This window comes from Pezoporus flaviventris, unplaced genomic scaffold (assembly GCF_033815535.1).
Source record: "Pezoporus flaviventris isolate CSIRO_AGI_PZ_B2104156 unplaced genomic scaffold, CSIRO_AGI_Pfla_v1 ptg000031l, whole genome shotgun sequence".
Lineage (NCBI taxonomy): Eukaryota > Metazoa > Chordata > Aves > Psittaciformes > Psittacidae > Pezoporus > Pezoporus flaviventris.
In genome coordinates, this window is record NW_026892579.1 from 66,669,105 (window position 1) to 66,693,202 (window position 24,098).

Here is a 24,098-nt window from a genome sequence, read left to right on the forward strand (position 1 = left end):
TGCAGTGAATCAGTGTCCTGCTCTCTGGTTCAAGCTCAGTGCCTAAAGCTTCCCAGCTCAGCTGATCTGGAAGGCTTCAAAGAGGCTGCTTTTGAGCTCCCAGTGATGAGTTTAACAGTAAAGTGTCACCGACGTGACCCTCGTTCCTCATCCAGTGAGCAGTAAGAGCTTGTCCTGGCCTTTCTCTGCCTTCTTAATATCTGCACTGGCTTCTGCTGTGAGCAGTTCTGTTGGTCCTAGTGTGAACTTGGCATTGCCTTTTGCACAACATGAGCTGAACCAAGAGACTCAATGGCCCTTTTTCTTGTTTCTTTCTAATCAAACACTATCACATTAAACTGCTTCACAAAGTCCTCTCTTTATTACTTACCAAATCCTTTCCCAGAGGAATGTCCTGTTACTCTGAAGGGAGGACTGCTGTTTTGCGGTGACATCTTTGCGGCAGTATCTCGAGACCGTTCCAACCAGGAATGGTGTTTCCTTTCACTCTTGTTGAGTATCTCCCCAGATATTACCAATGACAGCTTTCAGGAATCAGTTGTTAAGCATCATCAAGGCTTAAATCAGTGAAAAAACGATGACTTATTTACTGACGGCAGGTTCAGCATCATAAGAAGTGTGAGTATCAGCAGTGAAGACCTGGAGTTGTCAGTTCTGTGCCATTTTGCTGTCATTGTTGGTATTCAGCATTTAATTTTTATGCAGCCAGCATCTTTACTACTACTATTACAAATGGTTCTCTGAGGTTCAATGATGTTCTCATGCTCACATGAGAATGGTAAGTAGATGAAGACAGTTTCTGGTGTATGGAAAGTACTTTATGCTAATTCAGTATCATGCTGGAGAAGAATTCTTACACATTTGCAGGTCTATTTTATTATTCTCCTTTAATTCCTGTCTTAAAGCTCTGTTGTGACAGGGGGTTAGGCATAAATTTAACAGCAACTAGGCAGCTGGTGTGCAGAGACCTCTGCCCAGCAAGCTGACCGCTATCATCACAGCGGGTTTTTTAGCTCTTTCCTGTTTGTATGTAATCACATACTGTGCCTTGCCCTACATTGCACTTACAAGCACTCTTCAAAGCGTTTTGTGTTCGTGTGACACCTAGCATAATGTTACTAGCAAGTGTCAAAAACTTGCGTATATGTGTAGGTAAGCACATATACATGTATGTACATGTGTGTGGGGATGTGTTTAGGAAGGCTTCTCAAAATGGTCAGTAAGACATGCCACAGGAGACCCCATTTAAAAACTTCCTTTCACCACTTCAGTTTTTCTTTGTAAGGACATTTCATCCTTTCATGATAATAATGATCAAAACTTCTTATTTACAACATAAGCAGAGCTCTCTTCCATGCGCTAAGGAGTCAAAAACTTGCCTTCTTACTGTAAATCATGACTTTTCTAGACCTGTGTTGTGACGTTAAGCCAAGTGAACTGTCCTGAAGCACTAGAAACAATTTCTTTCACATGAGCTTGTCATCATTTGTTACTGTTCTCATCATCAGGGGTCCAGGAAGTTTTATGTCTGGCACTGAGCATGAAAAGGTAGCAATCCTGCCAAGGAACAAAAAGAAGCATCAAGATTCATTTCAAGGTGTTCTGTGTCTCTGCATTTTCAGGACTCAAGGCTCTGAAGCAGCTAAATAGTTACATCAGTGCTACTTCCATTGAACCAGTTTTACATGACTGAGCTATAGGCTCTTTGTATAGAAGGTCTGAATCACCAAACATCTCATTTCAGGCAGCAATGTTAACAATAAAAATACTACTTCATTATCTTTGTAGATAGTCAAGTGTATCTAGATTGCCTTTAAATTCCAACTTCACTTTTGTAAATCGTGTTATGATTAAGGCACGCAACAGTGCATCCATTGAAATAATTGTATCCTCTGCTTTTAGGAAGCAGGGGGATATTTGGGGGAATATATTTGTATGTAAATTGCATCTTTTGAGTTAGGAGACATATTTATTTTAAAAGAGACTCTGAATGTCCCATAAGACTGCAGGGTTTTGTGGCCATCTTTTGTATTGGATGCAGCAAACTCCACACCTCTGTGCACAGAGACAACCGCCTTGTTTGCCAAGACAATTCATTGTAAAATGAATTTGAAAGCCATTACATACCTCTGAATATATGTGAGGGGATAGAAAGGGGATAAGAAAAGTACATTTAGTCAGTCTTTCTTCCTCTGTCTTTATATACGTAAACATAGTGGGGCCTCTGGGATGACGCTTCTCTTTTATTGTGGTAAATCTATTGACTTAAATGGGATAACTTGTGTAGAGAACTGACATTCAGATCAGTGATAGAGCATTAAGGAGCTCATTTCTGTGTGGTTGAGCCTGGACATAAGTGCAGTTTTTCAATCCAAAGTGTATTTTATTGTGAACTATGTTCTTATACTTGAAAGTAATGTGAGCTCTTTATCTGACATTGACAGTCCAAATGTGGGATTTCAGTGGAAGAACATCTCAATTGCATCAGTTAGACTGACACAAGCATCAAATCCATGATCTATTCTCACATTTACTCACATCTTTCCTTTTTGGTTAGGTTTATCCAGGAAAAAAACTTGGATCCTTAGAGGTGAGCCGTACATTGCAGCAAATGGACTTATTTCCAGGGTATAGAAACTGGTTCTTGTTTGTGTGTTTAAACTCATTCTGTATAGCTCCAGCTACAGGCTAAGACAGAATGTTTCCTAGCCAAAAGGAAAAGAAGAAAGAGAGGCATACCTGTGGCACTTTGTTTTTCTCAAAATCACACCTTTTGGACCTGATACAAAGCCTCACAGCAGATTGCAGGCTCTTCATTGCTGTCAGATAGATTTGGGTAGCCCTTCCCTGCACTAGGGCTCCCATCATCACCCCAGCAAGCCACAGCTAGTGGGTGTGCTCATAGAGCCCCAAGGAGAAGCACAGTGTTTTACAGACAGGCCTGCAATCAGCCCAGTGTCTGATACTCATTCAGTTCTTCAGAGCATGTAGCAAATGATCTGGGAAAGTGTTTCTTTAGTGAATTAAATCTTAAGAGAGCATTAAGCAACCTGCAAGATAAATGCAGCACAGAAACATGGGAAGCTGACAGAAACCTACAGGGAGCTGGTTAAAATCTACTTCACTAGAGTGGCCAGAGCCTAAGAGTACAAAGAGGTCAATATATCCATAATTATTATTACAATTTCTGTTTAAAATATGCCAAGTTCTTTAGGAGAAAAAAAGAGTTTCTTTAAAAAAACCTTTTAAATTACAGCTTCAAAGCATTAACTTGTCGAGTAGCTTCCTAATTTCCCCAAGGATCTAAGAAATAGGCATTAGGATTCCTGGAGCAAGACAGAGACTTAATATTCTGGATTTTTAATATACAAGCATTTCATATATGTTATACTGAAATGGAGCAGCTAATTTAGTGTGACTTGTACTAACTAGTTACTAGAGCCCATACAGAAGTACTGGTAGCTATAGGGAGAGTATACTCTATTTTCACCTTCAGACTACCCTTCAGCATTTGGGAGAAACAAACATATTCCCATTTTGCAAGTCTCTTTGGAAAGACGTTTTGCTTGTGGAGAAGAATAACTTCTATTTCTGCATGTGGAAAGTTGTACAGGCTGTGAAGAATGCCCATCTTCTTTTTTCCACATACTTATTTTCTACAGCAGACAAATGAAGGCTACTTCATGATGATGACAATGAGGAAAACATTACCAGTCCATTATGCAGCACTTCAGGTAATTAATTTTAGCATAGCAAGTAAATAATTCCCCCAACAGCCTCATGAACTTTTGTGATAAGTATTATCTTTCCAAGGGTAAGTCACTGGCAGCATCAGTATTAAAAGAATGGGATGCTGAGTTCTAATTTTCTTCCTTATTTAAGCAGGGCAAGTTGGGATATGTGTGTGATAACTCTTCATAATGTCTGTCATGTCTGTCTGAGAAGTTTATTGAGCCAATGACACGTGACGTACTAATCACATTGTGCTTGAACCCTAGTTCAAATTGACAAGGGGCAGTAAAATGAGGACTAGTGCAGTACCTTCACATCAGAGAATATTCAATGGCACACAAGGATCACGTAGGGAAAAGAAATGGTGTTTATTGGAAAGACTGTTGCATGTTGAAGGGTTAAACTAAAGACATCTCACAAAAGTAGCCTCTCTGACTTCACTGTTGTTATTTCTTATTGTTAATGGCATGAGCCAGATCAGATATTGAGTGCCATGACAAGAGATGGGTCTATTACTTGAACAGAAGCACGTGCTGTAAGGAATGGGTGCGATGAATTTGCCAAAATTATCAGGTCCATACGGGTTTATAATCTACCAGTGGGTCACCAGCTCCTCCCATATCTAGTATATGTGAACAAGACAGCAAAATCATGAGTTTAGTCTGAAGGAAGCAATGCCATAAAGAACTGAACAACTTAGGACATTCTGTGTCAGTCCTCATAATGACAGACAAAGTGATCACAGAACGCAAAAGAATGACTGGTTTGGTGTAGTTCATCCTAACTTGACTTCAGGTGCCACGTGTAAGCAAAGTTTCAGCAGTAATATTATCTTGTATTTTAAAAGGGCTGCTATTAATGAAGCTGAAAAGACTTGTGAGCCAGTCATCCAGGCAGAGGAATTAAAACAGAAAGGGCAATTGTGAAAACATACAAATTTTCAGTAGGCTCCCTCAAAAGCCACCAATGCCCAGTGGAGAAGAGCTTTTCTGACGTACAAAGCAGTATTACTTAGACAAGGGAAAGCAGATGAAAAGCAATGGAAAAGGGCAATCAGTTAGTTACTGTCGACTGTAGGAATTATAGAAAATGGATAAGGGAAATGAGAGGATGATGAGGAGCTTGGAACAATCGGGGATGAGATTGTTATGAAAAGGGAAATTTAACAGGGGCGCTGATTCATCACAGCATCTAAATGAAAAAAAAATCATGTATATAGGATAAATAGGATATATAGAATATATAGATTAAAAAAGCTGACATTTCCCATAAATATTATTGTTCTTCGGCATCTCCTTTTTAGGCAGGAGAACATCCATACAGTCAGATCAAGCAGTACTAATGAAATACTTCCCATTCCAGCCATAATTCAAGAGTATATTCATCAGGGGTTTCTCAGTGTGGAATGGCACAATATAATGTGTAACTCTGGCTTTGCTATGGATGATCACGTGGATGTGAGCTCTGAGGAGCCAAAAGGGCTAATGAGATTCTTGAATGAATGGGAAAGGAAATTTCAAGGGAATGAGAGAGTTTCTGCTACCTCTGGTTTTGGTGGCAGTGACTGCTGCTGGAGTGCTCCTTGCATGCGGTTCTCCTCTCCATAATTCAAGAGGATGCTGACAACTGGAGAGTGTTCAGAAAAGAATGATAAGAATGATTAAAGTATTAGAAATAACGCCTCAGCAAGGGGAGAGACAGGGACTCAAGGAGCTTGTCCTTGTATGTACACTCTTTCTGGCTCCTCAGAGCACCCTCCTTCTCATCTTGTACTCGATAGTGGAATTACAGGAGGTCACAATAACACTGTTCCACCACAGTATTGCCTTGGCTTGGCATTGAGGAGGGGAACACCTGCTGTTTCTCTGCTATGAAGGTCAATGCAATCCTTGCCTTTAGAGCTTCCCTCCTTATCGTGAGCAAGTGTCAAAATGAACCCAGTTAAGACCAAATCACTCCTGTGTTTTCTCTTGAGGCAGTTAATTTTTGGGGTTGAATGTACTGAGCTACCTAGGAAACAGTGGTTGCTGTTCTTGTGATGAGTTATCTGGGTGGCTACAGGCCCAGCACCTCAACATCACGGCATGTTGGACTTGGGTTAATTTGCACCATGTTACGTTTAGTTCCCAGTGTAAAGACATTGTTCATTGGGCATTTAATTTGCAATGGTTTGTTTGAAAGGACATTGTTCCCAAGGCCAGTGTTTTATGTAAATGCTCAATGACTTTTAGCAAAATAAGAAAAAGAAGAAAATAATTATGGCTGTGTTATTATGGGTAATTTAAATGTCGGCCTTAGTGGAGTACAATGTAATAGAACTTCTCAAGGTAAAATGCGTCCTGATTAAAAGGCATTATGAACTCTCCATCTGCTTTTTTAAAGAACACTGAATAAACCCCCCATACAGTGTGGTGCTTTGGTGATCTTGCACCATTTCTGTGAAAAGCTTCAGTTAAATGCTTGTCCTAATGGGAAGCTCAAAGTTTTATCTTTACAGATGGTACAAAAACAAAGGATAGGTTTTTCCAGTGTCCTTGTTTTGGGGTGGTTTGGGCTAGTCTATGATTCTCTAGTTTGTTCCTATCTATTCCTGTACAATCAGATATGAAATGAGAAAGAAAGAAGGTAAAGGCTGATACTATAGTGAAATCCATACCATTGTGGAGAAAATATTTAAGATGCTAATTGGAAGTTCATATCGATTATTATTCTTTGAAAATATGGGAACATTTCAAGAATATGGCTATCATAGTTATCACTAGTCCGAAGTACCTTTTGATGCAGTTTATCTTTCCATGACAATGGATTTCAGATCATTTCATTACCTCCAATTTCAAGAAGTATCCTTGGGACCCATCCGTTTCCAAACTGTGCCGTAGAGAAAAGTATATATAACATTAATTACTGCATGAAAAATACCAGCTCTTTTCAAGCATTTTAAAAGACTTTGTTATTAAATCAGTTACAAGCTACAAAATACCACAAGAAAGAAAAGAAAAGATATTATTGTTGGTTCAGTGGCTGATGACAGCAATTGAGATTCTGAGGAATGGATTTGCACAAAACTGATTCCTTAACTGCTGTTTCAGTAACGAGGAATGCTGGATTCTGAGAAAACACGGAAAAGCATAGGGAATTGCCATGTAAATTACACAAAATATTCTGCTAAAGTATGTCTCACAGACTAAACAGTCATTACTGTAAGAATGGAGAAGCAATCCCATCAGTTAAGTGTTTTGCAATTGTTCTACTTGTATTTTCCATCCCCAGCTTTAAGCAGGCTGAGGGACTCCTGCTACAGGAGGGGAGAGAGCACCAAAATGCACTGAAGGAAGCAGCATGAAGAGGGAAAAGTGTCAGTAAGGACTGCAGACAAATATGTGAGTTCAGCTTCTTGCTCTCAGGAAAAGCATCACATTTAGCTCTTAACAAGAGCATCACCTAGATTTTAATTTAGAAACAATTGTTTTCTTTAAAAAATGTCACATACGTGGTATTTATGCTATTTTAAAACCATTCTTTTCATTTGGGGGGGAGGAAGGGAAGAGGCTTGTTTCCAGGATAAAGGCATAGCTCAATATTTAATTTCTGGTTTTATTTTGATGCATATTTTAATACTCTGATCATACATCTGAGAAAAGAAATCATATTATGTATGCATGTAAGTCTCTTGCACCCTCTGATATGCATGTCTGGCAAGCCCTTGAATTTTCAATAGTCTCACACATTCTATTGCAAGTTCCTGTTCTGGAGCCTTGGAAGTGTTAAAGCTGACTTAGTTGCTGTCATTTTGTCCACCTTATCCTCCTGCTCTCTAAATGGCACTTTCCTTTCTGTGCTTCATGGCAAGAATAATCTCCCAATTCAGAACTGAACCCAACAGGCATCAGAACCTGTCAGCTCCCTGATCCCAACCTGTTGAACAGCCTAACCCTTCTCTAGGACTGGCCTAAGTCCTGCAGCACCTGTGCTGGTTTATCTGCTGGTCTAAAGCTTAAATATGGACAGCTTTGATGCTGTCTGCAGCACAAAATATGCAGTGTAGCTCTCTGGTTCTCCTCAAAGGGCACTGCATGCTGCTTAGAGGGAAAAGTCCTCACTCTGCAGGATTTGCCTACTGCATGAACAGGAATTGGTCCTTGAGAAAGCAGCACAAATTGGTTTTATGGGGGATCCCTCTATTTCCTCCAGGTGCTTTGCAGGCTTGTCCTGTCCAACATTAAGAAGCCAACTAACAAGGAGAAAAAGAAAAGATCCTAACTAATAAGAGGGAGTTAAAACAGGTTGAAACGGAAACATTGTGTGGGGAAGGTTCACATTTTAGCAGCCAGGAGGTTGCTGGCGAGCTCAGCTTCCCCTGGGCTGGGAGGTGGAGGGCAGCTCCTCTGCTCTTTGGAGCAGAGATGGGAGCAGAGACATCCCCCTCTCCAGAATACACCTTTACCTCAATCCCAGCTGCGAGCCTGGAGGTGGATGAGGGTGGCAGCAAGGGCTGTGAAAGAAATTAGACAGATAAATATGAGTTTAAAGTCTCCAAATGGATCTGCAGGCATCCCGAAGAGCGCAGTAATCCTGAGTAAGCTTTGCTCTTGGCAAACATTTATTCAATGGCTGTTTAATAGCTGCTGACTGACAGCAAGGCTGTAGTGGAATCGAAGTCACTCCCTTCCCCCCGTCCTTCCGTCACTCTGGAGAGAGTTCCCTCTCCTGTGAACTGCGAGGGAGAAAAGATATAACTGTTCTTTCTGGAAATTCCACTTGAACCAGGGTTCAAGGATAAATATTACCGCCCCTCGGATACATTAACTGTTCTTTAATGATGTGATCTGATATTTGAACAGTGGGCGCAGTGCAGCAGAGCTTTGGGTTTGTTGTTTAAATATCTTTGATGGTATGTCATAACAAATTAGTTTCTAAATGTTGCCAATTTGGCAGACAAAGCTGATTATTTCCTGCAATCACACTGCATATGTGCACAAGATTATAATTAATGACCAGGGATGCCAAGCACACTTTAATAATGATCCTTCAGCATTTAAGGGACTGTTAGAGTTATTGGCATTTGTGCCTTGTGTTGCGGAGGATAGGGGCAATGAATACTGATAGATCTATCAGTGTCATAGAATCCAATAGTTTCCTGATTTTTCTTATAAATTGGGGGATTCGCTGGGAGTTATTGACAAAGCAGCTGCAGTGAATATTAACAGTGTTTGTGCTGCTTTCACTGAAGCAGTACGAACTCCTAATTAGATGGGAATTGCTCTTTTGGCAACTTTGCAAGGCGTTTTTCCTTCGCATATTGTCTATTTTGTGTAAGGATTACAAGGAAATCGGTGATGGATGTTTGAAGAGCACCTGAATGTCAAGACAGCGGAGGGCTGGATCAGAATAAAAACTGAAGTGGAAAGGCACAGGGGATGTTTGAATAAAAAATAGAAAAGGTAAAGCTTGTCATGCAACCCAACAGAAATAGGATGTGGAACCAACTTTACTGCTCCTTCAGGATGCTCAAGGAAGCATCTCTTTCGGGCTATTGATGTGCACCACACAAGAGCTGTTATAACACCGTATTTGGGGCAATGAGAGGGTAAAACAAAAGGATTCCAGCTCAAGTCCATTGCTGACTTTGTTTCAGTGCCTCCCTGCACTATTTGCTCAAGATAACTGCTCTTGGGCGTAAGGACAGGGAGAGTGGTTCTGGATTTTTTCCCCCTCTGCATGAGTCAATTGATAATCGATACTGCCCTTGCTCTGAAGATGCTGGTGACATCTGCAGCAGAGGCAGCGCAAAGTATACCCTGAACTCAAAAAGCATCATGAGGTATTTCTGTTACCTGCGCTCTAGCGTGAGGTGGTGCCTTCTGTCACTTCCATCAAGCTCATGGCATCTTTTTTAGGTTTTCTAAATGGAAGGATACAAGGAAGGAAAGGAGAGAAAGAACGTGGGATATGATGGAAAGAAATGTGCCATGTACCTTTTTGATAAATACAATGCACAGCTCACAAAAAGCAGTTACTGATGCTGACACATGCTATTCCATGGTATTTAGATCAGACATAAGGAGGAAGAAGTTCTTTACTGTAAGGGTGGTGAGGCACTGGAATGGGTTGCCCAAGGGAGTTGTGAATGCTCCATCCCTGGCGGTGTTCAAGGCCAGGTTGGACAGAGCCTTGAGTGAGATCGTTTAGTGTGAGGTGTCCCTGACCGTGGCAGGAGTGTTGGAACTGAATGATCTTAAGGTCCTTTCCAACCCTATCTAGTCTATGATTCTATGATTGGAGAAATCCAAACTTACCCTCTGGCTCTCGGAAGCAGGAGGAGATTTCCTGGACGTTCCTGTATTTTCTGTCATCTCTGTTCAAACCCTAACCTGAGCTCTGTTTTACTGGGATTGGTATCAGTGAGGCAGATTTTGACCGCAAAGCAGAGTAGGTCTCCACAGCTTCTGTACACAGGTTATGATTGTGCCTGTTACCATTCACCAGAACTCTCAATCCTCCTCCTTTTCAGTAGACCTTGTGGGAATCATTGAAAGTAAATGTAACCTTGTTGAAAATCTGTGTATTTTTTCCAATTGACCCATTTCAGACAATCCTTTGGCTTCGGATTTTTCATCAATATTTCCCTAGATGTTTGGAACCAGTGGCTTGACAACCAGCTACTTAGTTCAGTAAAAATGGTTACAAATAAGGAAAATTCACTCAGGGAGTTTCAAAAATTGAATTAGTCAATTATATATATAATATATATACACACTTTATACTGTGTGCTATATACTATATAAAACATAATATATATAATATATAATATTTCTTGTTATTCTGGTGGCAGCGCATCAGCTGATTCATTTAGTAAAACACCATAATTCAAACTCCAGACAAAAAAACCCTTCCAAGTTTATCATAAATCCTCTCACTTCTGGTCAACTTTGCTTTTCAGATCTTTTTCAGTCAGATCTAATTCTTCACCCCTAAATTTTCAATATAATTTCCGAATAAGATTCTGGGATTTTTTATTCTTTTTTAAAAGTGAGCTTGTTTGATGAAATAACTTTAAAGAGGAGAATCTTCAGCTCATTATCCTTTAGCAATGTGTCTTTTAAAGTAAGATGTTACAGAGACAGGCTTACAGATTGATATGTATGCCTTGAATTTAACCCCAGCTACCGCAGCTACCTATGAGGGAGCAGTTTCCCAAGGAAGCAAAAGCTGTGTGGGTCCTGATAAATCTCATCCAGTACAAACCACAAAGTTACAACGCACTGGAAGTTAAATTTTACTCTGACTCGTGTAATTGAACTGAATTTATGTGCATGACAGTTTTTACAGACCAGGTACCTGGGAGGGAAGTGGAAGCAAAAGTCCTGTTTAAAGGAGAATCAAACACCTCGGCTATTTCATGCAGTGATGGGACTGGCAGGAGGGACTGGAATTACTGACTTTCAATCCCAGGGTCAAGCAGTTTGATCCTTTAGGTGGACAGTTTTGCTGCATAGACGTTTGGCGTGTATTACGTTATGGTGACTCACATGTGATAACTTTTGCACTTGGTTGTAATTATATATGTATAGATATCTATATGTATCTACATGTATAGAGATATATATAGATCTTTATGCTAAAAAGGCTGCAAGAACTGGAGAAATGCAAGGCACAGTTTTGTCCCGTGGTGTCATAAATCAGGTTTGTTAAAGGAATCATGAAAAGCAAAACCAGAATGCTTCTAGCTTCTGTTCTGGGGCCTCTGACTGGTGGTGTAAATACTGGAGCAGCTTTTAGCTTAACAAGCAGATTGACATAGATGCAGAGGTTTGGGTCTTCCCAGATGACTGGGACATACACAGAACGCAGGTCCTTTGCTCCTCTCAGTATTGCAAACCGCAGGTCTGAACGGTTTTGGTTTGGTGCTTCTGAAATACAATAGTTGCCAATATTCATTTTTAAAGTCAAGCCTACGGGGATTAGCAATGCCAGAAAACAAAGCCTCAGGGCTCAGGAGATCCAGATATCCCACAGCTTCTGCCCCAGCCCTTGGCCTTAGGGAGGTCAGTTTATCTTTCTGCAGCTCAGCCTTTCATAGAGGTTGTAACTATACAGGTTAAAACAGTACAGAGGAGGCAGCACTTTGCTGATACGTAAATCTACTGATAACGACCACTGCCTAAAAACATATGGTTATTATTCACTAATAAAAGGGAATTAAAATTTCCCTGCTGATAAAAACTGCAGAATGCAGTTATTTTATGAGCAAGTAAGAATATAATTGAGGTCTGGTATAAACAGAGGTGCCAGCGTATGAGCTGCTCCTGATACTGATCAATAACCATCTTTCACTGTAATTGTTCTAGTTTGTTTACTCCTGTGTATGGGAGTTATTGATCTTCTCTTTCAAGCTTCTTTGTGCTCTTCCAGTTTCTAATTCATTCTTGCTTTTCTCTTGTCTCTAAGAGAGTTTAAATAAAAGCTTGAAAAGGATTATCAAACTGAGCCTGGAGAAGAGATTGCTTGAAGCCAGCATTCACACACAGCCCCCAGAAAGGAATCAGGTCAAAATCAATAGTCCTGATGACCATTCCAGCTTAGAGAGCTGTCTGGTAAGGACAACAAATTAGAATAATTCATCTGCTGTGACGAGAGGTCCAGCATGGAGCACAACTGCTCAGCATTACTCAGGATCAGCTCTCGGTATTCACCATCTCTCTTCATGAAGCAATGGGGCTGATGCTCAGAGCTGTGTATATCACAGGGTTTTCTCTCTCGTCCACACTTTCAGTGCAGATGAGAAGTGTCTCAAACGCTCAGCCCAGGGCACTTTCCAAAACCTGGTTGCTGGGACATGTGCAGCACAGGTGTTTTTAAACCCTTCAGGCTTTGGTAGTGAGCAGGATCTGAGGGCACTGTTCATTTTAAGCTAAGAGGGAGCAGGGACATCCCTTAGCTTTCTGCCTGCATTAACACTTTTCATTCTTTATGCAGAGAGGTCATATCCAAGGAAATATCCATTCCTGTGCCCAAGTTTCACTTTAGGTTTTATGAAATAACACCCACACTTGAAGTTCTACCCAAAAGGCTTTGATTGTAGATGCAATAACCTGGTGTGCTGCTTAATGGGTGGGAAGACGGTCTTTTCTCTCTTCTCAGATTGCAAATGATCTGGAGGGGGAACCCAGGGATGGCATAGTCCATTAGCCCAGTGTCAGAATTACTGTGGCATGGCTAATGTAGCACACATGCTTGGCTTAATCAGCAGCAGTGCCAGAATATCAAGGAATAACTTGGAATCAGGTCACTTATTCAGGTTTTGAAACTCTCTGGGTGTATTTTTCTTATTTGTAACATTATTCACACAACCAAAGCGTTACTCAAGGGAACACTCATGCTCTGTAGTTTCGTATCACAATATGGTTTAATGTCTTTACATGAAACGAGTTTACTCCTCTCGGAAGAGCTCAGTTTCCACACTTCTTTTGGAGCACATCCTTCTTATTGAGTTCCCCACTTTCAGCTTCTGCACTGGGTTTATATGCCCTTACAGCCTGGTACTTTCTTAAGCTTCAGCAACTCTGGCAGCATCTCTTAGTGGTAAGACAGCCAGCATCGAGGGCAACACTTGGGGCTACCTTCTCTCTTGTCTTAGATCTGGTGCAATCTACAAATGATGATGATCACAACTCATTTCTCATAACTCATATTAAGAAATAACTGATGTCATTACTTTTCTGACATGCTGTCTGAGAGTGTCTTTGTATTGCTGAATGTGAAGGGAAATGCACTGCCCTACCGGCGATACACAAACATTTCCTATCTCATACCTCCCTTCTTGCCTCAGCTGCGTCTCTCAGATCTGTTTTGTTCCCTCACTCATATGGAAGTGGCAACCCTGTGGTTCTGAAAAGCAGAACCTATATTTAGATACCTGAAAGAGGATTTAGGGGCCTTAAGTTTTTAGCAAGCTTGCTGATCAAATGATGAATACCCCCATCATGAGCATCTTGCATTTATCTTCATAACATTATCAAGGCCTGATAGCAATAGCCTTAAGAGTGCCCCTTCTACTCCTTTCCCCACTTTCATCCCTATCAGCAGGTATTAAAATGGCTTGTTTCCAGATAAGAAAAATATATGTCATATAAAATACCCGTGGTTTTCTAAATGGCTTGCACATCTCATTAACTTAATATTTTTTCCATTGGTCACTTTGGATTTATTACTTTCCAGCCATAATTTTTTTAACTTAATTTTGACCTGGCATTACCCTAAAATGAAATTCTGATCTACCCTCCACCTGAAATGGTCTGGGGAGGAAGCCATTTTGCATTATATTATCATCCTATCAAATTTCACTAATTTAAAGGTGACATGAATAAAATATTCATTAAAAGTACAGTAACCGTTTTGTCTGTGATCTTTAGCAATGTCCCCATTAACTTTCAGTTGACTCTCAGTTGAAAACAGCAACCTTTCTTTCTATGTCTTTCTGGAACAACTTTGATTTACATGAAGAATATAGCCTGTCTTCTTGCTCTCTTACTCATTATTTGTTCAACTTCCCTTTTATTGCCTGTCTCTGGGCTAAAACACTTCCCCTCATAGTAGTCTGAAGTGCTGATGCACTGACGTATTAAAACAAAAAGACGTTATGACATTGTCGAGCTTCCTTTAACAAAGTAAAGAAAAACATTCCTGGGGGACTTCAGCAGCTGTTTGGGGGATTAAATGTTTTCTCTTTAGTTAAGCAACTTCTCACTGGTTGCCTTGCATCATCCTTGCATGCTTCCTCACTCCTGACATTCACTGAGGCTCATTAGAAGAGTACTGAAAATCGTGAATTCATCGTTTCTCATATCAAGCTGCATGTTTGCTTACCCTTGAGGTCAAGGGGAGCAGAACTCTGTTAAATCCGAGAGGTTGAAATTGCTTTTATTATTGTTATTCTAATTTCTCTTTTTACTTGCTGAGAAGTAGACGGCCTTAAAGTCCATGCTGAAGGTTCTTATTGAGAGCAGTGTCTCAGTCAGCAGTGACCTTCTCCAGCTTAGAAGCCCTGTCTTGAAGGTACTGAGTCTGCATTGTGGACCTGAATTTACCTTCTGTGAAGAACAGAACAACTCCTTCAACTGCTGATAATAAAGATAATTACCCAAATTTGAGGTGATTTACACTAATTCAGTGAAAAAGCGCTACCAAATAAGTTGTTTGTTCCTTAAAGCAGGAGTGATACAAAAATGGATTTTTGATCTGTCACATTTGCAAATTTGTATACAAGGGTGCAAGAATTAATCTTTCAAGGGTATTTTCTTGCACTTAAACAGGAGTTTAAGCTTAAACAGGGGAAGCTCAGGATAGATATGAAGAAGAAATTCTTCCCTGTGAGGGTGCTGAGGCGCTGGCACAGGGTGCCCAGAGAAGCTGTGGCTGCCCCATCCCTGGCAGTGTTCAAGGCCAGGTTGGACACAGGGGCTTGGAGCAAGCTGCTCTAGTGGAAGGTGTCCCTGCCCATGGGAGGGGTTGGAGCTGGAGGAGCTTTAAGGTCCTTTCCAATGCAAGCCATTCAGTGATTCTATGATTTTGTTGTTACAAAATGGTCTAAAATCTTTGCAATATAGTTCCTTTATACTTGGAGGAGAGAAAATTCAGTATCATGACCAAGTCTTACACATAAGTGTAGCTCCATGACTAGTTCTTGTATGTGGTTCTGCACAAAGCCAAGTTGGGCTCTTTTGCAGCTCTAATCAGAAAAGTACTGCATGCTGGGCTGGATTCTGAGGTGTGGTAAATGGGGATAGCTCAGCCTTCCATGGAGCTGTGCTGATTTGTCCTGGGTAAACATCCAGCATAGTCTTTATAGGAAAATACAGGAAGAGCATATTCTTCTCCAGTTATTTTTGCTTTAAATTGTAGCTGGAAATATCTCATACATAAGTTTATATTAAATAATAAACAGCAATAAGAAACTCTGTTGGGCATTTTAAACTTGGTTTGTGGCTCTTCTGAAACACCGGCCTCTTAAAATGCTCTATTCTCAAGTTAGAGGTGCAGTGTTATAGTGGTGTGATGGAACCATAAATAACTCTTCTGCACACTCTGTTTTTCCCTTATTGATTGTGAAATGATGGGATAATTTCAGGGGCTTTTTTCCTTAGAGATTGTCAGAGAAAGGATTTTCTTTCTTTCCAAAGTTAATAACCAAACTCAGTTGATGCCACTGGGGTGGGGATGTGGTCCCTATTACAAATACTTGTCATTCTTCTTCTCCTTTCAAGTGTGAGGAATCTGGATTACTTTTACCTGAAATTCAACAATTCTTTGTTTTTCAGACCTTGGCACCTGAAACTTTTATGATTTATAAAAGCTTGAATTATTTTAAGAAGTAATTTTAAAAATCTGTTTATCTGTATATGTAATTTGAACAAAAATAGCAGCAAGGTAATAACAGCACAAATGATTCTTCAGAGTCCAGTGTCCAAGCTGGATTCTTACAACTCTCTAGCTGAAATCAGTGAAGCAGGCTCTTACCTCTGTTCCCATAAGAGAAACTGGGATAGGCCCAAGGAAGTTAGAAGGTTGTCATTCAGCATAGCTGAATTTAGAAGCAGGCCCAGCCACCTCCTTAGTATGCCTGAAGAGTATCGAACGGAAGAACATGGCCATGCAAAAGTACCAGCTATGTGCTGCTCAGGAAGGCAAGTGGCATATTCCACTCCAAAACATGAGCTATTCTTTAAATTAATGGCTACTTAATTAATACACACTCTCATGCTCTTGTGAGACCCCAGTTGGAGCACTGTGTATACTTCTGGTGTCCTCAGCATAAGAAGGACATGGAGATGTTGGAGCATCTCCTGTACTCAGACAGGCTGAGAATGTTGGGGCTGTTCAGCCTGGAGAAGCTGTGTGGAGACCTCAGAGCAGCTTCTAGTGTCTGAAGAGGGGTACAAGGATGCTGGGGAGAGACTCTTCATCAGGGACTGTAGCGACAGGACAAGGGGTGATGGGTTGTAGGTTGGACATGAGGCAGAATCTCTTCCCTGTGAGGGGGCTGAGGCGCTGGCACAGGGTTCCCAGAGAAGCTGTGGCTGCCCCATCCCTGGCAGTGTTCAAGGCCAGCTGGACACAGGGGCTTGGAGCAAGCTGCTCCAGTGGAAGGTGTCCCTGCCCGTGGCAGGGGTTGGAACTGGATGAGCTTTAAGGTTCCTTCCAACCCAAACCTGTCTATGACTCTATGATCGTATCTCATTGTCTCACACTTGAGGCACTGGACACGCCTCTGATCCTGCCAGCATTACCAGTGGCCTCCCATCTGGAACAGATAGAAGACAAAGGGATTAGAGCTGCATGCCCTGGCTGCAAACCCAGGAGTGTCAGCAACCACAGGGTGCAGTTATGAAGTTCACTTAGCCCTAAAGACCTGTGTCAGAGAAAGAGGGAGCTGCAAAGCTCATCCTTGTGTATTATCATGGTACTGCTCATGCTTTCATTCAGGCTCAAATGTTGTGCACACAAGTCTGTAGCACTTGAGTGTCCTTCCGAGGACACCCTTTGGTTTGTACATACAATGCTGATCTTTTCAGCTTGCACAGGAGATACGGAGAGCATCTGCTTTGGCAGGTGTCACAGGGGGAAGGAGCATCAGTGCAGGGCCGGTCAAATCCCTGCACTGATGAATACCAAAGTCTTTGTATTGCTTTTCCATCTTCATTGGGAGATAAAGGCCTGGGCTTCCCACAGTCTTTTACAGACTTACCAGAAGCTTCAAGATCATTTTATTGATTCACACAAACCTCACCCACAATCTCTCATATTACAAAAACCCAGCAAAAACATAACTAAAAATAACCCCCAGTGTCCTGAATTTAATACCTTTGCAGGTTGGATTCAAGTTTTAAGGAGTCCACTGAGTACACAAAACTCCAAATCAAAGTTAGAGCAAATTCACTCAAGTCAATATAATGTTAATGAATTTAGAAGATACGTACTTCAAGTATTTCCTTGGGGCCAGGCGGGCAAACTCTGCCAAAGGGTTAACAAAGCTATGGAAGCAATTCTAGCAGGACTCTGAGAGGAGTGGAATTTCTTTGTACTAACTTTTGCTTTTTGTATCTTTCTTGAACAAAAATATAAACCCCAGGAAATGAATATTTTTCAGGCTACAGCAGCCAGAATTTATGGATCCAATAATTTCTCAGATGCTACTTGAAAAATGTTTCTTTATCCAAAGGTTAACTCCTTTAGGAGTACAAACCTCTAAATTTTCTCACTTGCTCTATTAGTTGGTACAACTAGATTCGCCAGGGTTATAAATCTATCAGTTTGCCAGTCTATAACAGAATAATCCCTGAAATCTCATAGATATAAATGGAATTGCTAATTTTCAATAAATCTGCAGTAACAGGTAATACTGTCATGGTCCCCAGTTCCAATCATTTTTGCAATAATAAATGAGACTATAGAAGACTCACTTTTGGCCATAAAATTTACTGTTCAGGGCAGAGATTTTAACCCCCAAAGTACTTAACCGGTTCCCCTCTCTTTGTTGTTGTCACTGTTGCACCACAGCATCTATTCTTGATGTAAGATCAGGGCCATTTTGGACCACACATGTTATTTATAAGCTGATTTGGGGGGAGGACATGGAGAGTGTCTTTCCAATGTATATTTTCAGCTTGACAGTATTCAGTCCAGAGGGGCAGATCCAGGCTATCTGTAAGAGCCCAGGGTTAGATGCAGCTCACTTGAAGCTTCTCTCCTACCCATACCCAACCCTGAAATCTGACTTCGGGGTTAGAAAATAATCCCACAAATGCCACTTTCCCCCTGTGCTAGAGAAAACTGGTTCTGCCATCCTGGAGGCTTGGAAAGCTTGTGCTCAGGTGCCTGCTGCTAAAGGCTTGTGGGACTCCCTAATTCTTATACATGCTCCTAAAACGAGGCATAGCTGGCTCATTCCCTGGCTTTTTTGGCATTCTACTCCACAAAACCCGCTGGATTTTTGGGGTGCTTACAGGTAGGGCTGGGTTCACTTTGGGAGCATCAACTTTTGTAGACAAATTATCCCAATTCAGCATAGTCCAAGAGTGCACAATCCAAAGCTGTATCTTTAGAAAGATTTGAATGCTGGGTTTAATAGTAACTTTAAGTCACTGGACTGCTCACAGTCATGCAGCTCACTAAATATCTTAGTACTTTACACAATCAAATACATGCATACATCTTTACAGAAACGAGGCCCAAAAGGGAATGGCTGGGAATGGATATGGGGGCCTGGAGAGCTGTACTTACTTGTCCAAGATGTTAAAAACGGCTCCAAGAGTAGGATACATATCTCTGGGGTGCCAGTTCAGGGATCTGCCAACACGGTTTGGGCTTCTATTGCCAGCCAAAGAACACTGAAAAATATTAAACATGCGAGAAACATGCTGAAAGGAAAAGTTATATTAACCAAAAATGCCTCTTTGAGCTGTATCGATTTTCAGCTCTGGGTGGAAGCAACTCTCTGGATAGACATTTAAACATATTATTGTCTTCTATTTACTCAGCAGCTACACCTAACACACGTTATGAGATGAGTTCAGGAGGGAAGAAGTAAATTAAAACCTGAATCTCATGCAGTTATGGAAGATTAAAATAACCCCATATTTGTTGTGTTGAGCTCTAGTGCTAACACCCAAACCACAAGAGCACCTGAACCTGGCTGTAAGTCTTCAACACCACGTGCTTTCCCTGCACATGTTCTGTGAACTGGTACAAGCTTGACAAAGTGCATAAGCAAGTTTCTTCTGGTTGAGGCATGTTGTGAAGCTTAGACTTGTCCATCTATAAGACATAAGTGATAGTCAGGAGCCAGCTCATGAGCTGGTATCAGTGGGAAGCACTGCATAATGTTGGATGGGTCAAGTTCTTACACTGTTTTTCTCCAGGACTTTTCTCTGTCAGGGCTGTGATATGATGAGTGTACTCAAGGATAAGTTCTGCATCAGAGATAAAGCTCTTGCACAACAAAGTTATGGGACTTTTCTGAGCTCTGTGACTTCATGTAAGTCACTTCGTGCCTCAGTTCCCCTATTTGTCAAGTGTAGACGTTGGTTGTGGCTTCTCTGTGAAGTACTTTTGGGGAGAGACTTTTTAGAGGGTCCTGTTGCGATAGGATGGGGGTGATGGTTTTAAACTAAAAGAGGGGAGATTCAGGCTGGATTTGAGGAAGGAATTCTTTACACTGAGGGTGGTGAAACACTGGCACAGGTTGTCCAGAGAGGTGGTGGATGCACCATCCCCAGAGACATTCAGGGCCAGGCCAGATGTGGTTCCGGGCAACCTAATCTAGATGCAGATGTCCCTGCTCATTGCAGAGGGGTTGGATCAGATGGCCTGTGAAGGTCCCTTCCAACCCAAACCATTCTGTGGCTCTACTTTGAGATCTGCAGGCAAGAACTCCATTAAAAGTGACTGGAGCTGAGCTCTTATGGTTTATTCCAGGAAACAGTCTGGCAAAGGCATCGATACCACTAACCTATACACTATCAAATATGGATGGTCACATCGTCCTGCCAGTACATTTTTACGAGCAGTGGAAATATGAACTCCATTAAATGTTCTTTTGATCTAGTCTTGCTCTTTTAGCAAAGCTCTCTGATATCACTGAGCTTTTGCCAGGATGCCTGAGATAACTGTTTGATCTTGCTGAGTTTTTTCTCTGAACGTTGATTTCAGTTCTCTTACGTTCAACAGCCACAGGATTAAGTGCTGGCAGTAGAGCAAATGCTAAAAACATGTTTATTCTGGAGGTTAATGAGCAATAGAAAAGCCAAAGTACCTGTAACTGGTACTTGCATCAGAATAAAGCACTGCTAATTTTACTGCACCTTTAGCTTCATTTGGCTGCCTAGTCATTTTGTGGGCAGCTATACATCACCATCCAACACCACTTAGTTAGAAAGCATTTTATTTAACATAATAGCATCTTACAAAAAAGGACTGGAGGTGCATGAAATAGATCTTGTGCTGCATTGGGAAATAGTATCTAGCATAACCCAGTGTGGGTACTGAAGGGGGATGTTCAAGAAATGCCATAAAACCAGAATCTTCTCAATTTCAGTGAAGCCCCAATCTCCTAACCCCAGTTTATCTATGCTGTGAGGCGTGTCTGGATATAAGCATGGTAGGTTTTTCACTGGAATCGTTATAGGGGATATAGGACTTTTATGCACAAAATAGAAGAGAAGCAGAAAGCCAGGGAAAGGGAAAGGAAAAGGAAACGTTATCTTCACACCTCAAAATGCAGTAAATTATCCACACTAAAAACTATCCAGAAAATTAAAAGCCAATCAAGGAAAAGCCCAAATTATAGAAATACAGAAACAATGAGGTTGGAAAAGGCCTTCAAGATCATCAGGTCCAACCGTTCCCCAGCGCTGCCAAGGCCACCGCTAACCCATGGCATTGAGCACCTCATCTCCACTTGCAGGGACGGTGACTGCAGCCCTGCCCTGAGCAGCCTGTTCCAATGCCTGAGCACCCTCTGGGGCAGGAATTGTTCCTCAGCTCCATCTAAACCTGCCCTGGGGCAGCTTGAGGCCGTTTCCTCTTGTCCCATCCGTTGCTCCTTGGGAGCAGAGCCCAGCCCCTCCTGGCTCCATCCTCCTGTCAGGTAATTAAGAGAGAAATGAGTAAAAATCATTTACTGCTAAATGATGTTGGCAGTAAAAAGGCTGTAAAATGTAAGCAGATTCAAAGGGAATTTGAAGATGGGAACAGAACAGTGAGAGGTAAGGAAAAGGAAGAATGGATATTCCGTTAGGAGTATTAGAAATAGGAAGTAAACGAGAAAATGGATGAGTTCAAAAGAGAAAGGAAAACGATCAGGAGGGAAAAAGAAGAAGTTAAAGAAAATTACATTGAAGGCAGCAAATTTCCTTGCTTCATCCTTGGCTCCAGAGCCTGGTGTGAAGCAGTTGCCTCAGGACTGCTGTGCTGGTTCACAAGGAGGGGTGCGATCCGAGGCGCTGCAGGGGAAGGTGCCGGAGGAAAGTGTTAGAGGAAGCAGCACGACACTGCCAGGCATAGAGGATAGTTAGTGAAGAGCCGGGAAGGAAGTGGGAATGCAGCAGCTGAGTCAACGTTGCATTTTACAGACTCATTACACCTAGTAAATATTTCAGGAAGTGGAGGATAACATCTGTCTTTTATATTCCAGTCTTTTCCCAGTGCGCCTTCTCCAAGCTGGAACCTGGATGCGCTTGGGTAATGCTTTCCAGGAGGAACAAATCAGCCCACCTTCTGGGAACACAGGCGGGTGTCAGCGCTTCCACTAAGGGGCTTTTAAGAAACTACATCTGAACTTGGTTTTGTAGAACTTTTCTAGGATGTGCAGGTCTAGTGCTGAGAGCTGATCTCCTGGTTTGCTCTGTGCCGTATCCCTGGTTTCTGCAGGTAAAATACATGTGATGAGATTTGTTCTGTTCTGTTCTTCAAGTAACAGAGAGTGGCCGGTGAGGTTTTGGCAACTGTGTACTTTGTTGTCTATTCCTGTTTCTGACAGAAAGGGCAAGTCTTTGTGGAAACAGGTAGGATTCCCATTACTTCCCTCATTATTTTGTGGGTATGCAGGACAAAAATGCTCCGATTAATGGCCTGCACATGTTAATAGAAGGATTTTCCATCTAGTAGCCTTCCAAATCCTTCAGAACATCTTCGAGAAGCTGCTCCTCAAGATAACTTCATCATTTAAACAGAAAGGAAAAGGGAAGCAGATACAGATGTCTTTTCACCTTCCCTCCACCTGTTAAATAAATTTGTCATTTCTACAGCCAATTCAGGAAAGGAGTTATCCGATCCCTTCCTTGGAGACCCAAGTGCAACCCTGCAGGTCTCTGGGGTCAGCCTCATACCTTCTCAGGAAAGCTCTCTGCACAATTTGATAGTCACGGCAGTCATTATCAACCAGCTTGGCACGAGCCTCTAGGGTGCTCCCATTGAGCAGGGGCTGAACTGTGCTGCCCAGGCCTCCTCTCACCAATTATAAGTTCTGTACAGTGTTTTAAAAGCCTGCAAAAAACATATCAACATCATTCCCGTCCTTGTAATGAGGAAGCAATTTTGCCTTATTATAACTGACTAAATATGCATGGGCTGACCCAGTAGGACCCTCATTCACCCTTATTCTTTCCCTCTGGAAATCATATTCCATTTTCATCGTTTCCATTTCAAATTTGTCTTCCTCCCCATCCTTTCTGTGCTCTCCCTCTTGATTCCATTCTTGTTCCATCTTTATCTTTCCCGTGCTGAATTGTTACTTTTCACGCTCCTGCTCTCATTACAACTTCTTTTGTGTTTGATGCTCACTCGTAGCCATTTGCAGCTGCCTTCCTTTATACCTTCTGTGGTTTTATCATCTGCAGTGGCTTAGCACCTATGCCATATTTGCTGTTCAGTCTCCTGCACATAGCTTCAATCAGTTGATAGGTGTCATTAATGCTGTTTCCTGCCTCCTCCTTGCTGCTTCAAGACATTAAAGAACAAGCCACTGGTGGGAGAAAGCAGACAGAGAGATGGGTGTCCCCGACTATATGTCTGTCTTTGTCCTTCCAGTAGAGTGCTTGCACTCAGTAGTACCCATTGCCCATTCACCCTTCCACCATGCTCAGCCCTATTTCGGGGTCATCTTGGGCACCGGGTTTGTCTAATGCCACTTCTCCCAGTATAATTCCCACCTGAGTTCCTCTAAGAGCTCCAAATGTGAGTCCGAGTCATAGAATCATAGAATAGAATAGTTAGGGTTGGAAGTGACCTTCAAAGCTCATCTAGTCCAAACCACCTGCAATGAGCAGGAACACCTTCAACCAGATCAGGTTGCCCAGAGCTACATCCATCCTGGCCTTTCCATGGATTTGTGCTTAGCTCTGGCTCTGTCTGGAGACCACAGTCTGGACTGTGAGGGAATTTACAGCTTTGTCAAAATCACTTTTCAGCCTTCTTAGCAGCATCTGTTGAGCTTGCTTCGCAGAGCGCGTGAAACCTGACAAAATGCTGCACGTTCCTTCATGCCTATTGTGCCTGAGGGCTTGGCATGAGGAAGAGGTAGGTGATGCAGAGTGAGACAAAGAGACTGTAAAATGCCTCAGAAAATCTCTGCCCTGAAGAGCACCCTAGGCCTTAACATCAAAGATAAGAGAAAGTCGTGGGCACATCAAACCGTTGAATCCTAGTGACCACTGGATGTGCTTCCCAGCTGGTCTCTGGATGGTCTTGGATCATACATTTACATAAATGAAAATAGCTTCAAGAGCTTTATCTAGGATCAACTGATAGCTAAAACCAAGGGAAAGGGAGATGGCTCTGAAAGCTGGTCAGCACTCAGAGACCGCCAAGCA

General features: G+C 41.8%; 1 long non-coding RNA gene across 1 annotated transcript in view; it reads left to right on the forward strand.

Moving 5' to 3' along the window:
* Window positions 1-24,098, forward strand: part of LOC133273518 (uncharacterized) — a 148,347-nt gene that overhangs the window by 99,673 nt on the left and 24,576 nt on the right. The window contains exon 4 of the long non-coding RNA XR_009744862.1: window positions 3,663-3,734. This is a non-coding gene — a long non-coding RNA (uncharacterized LOC133273518). The remainder of the gene's footprint in view (window positions 1-3,662; window positions 3,735-24,098) is intronic.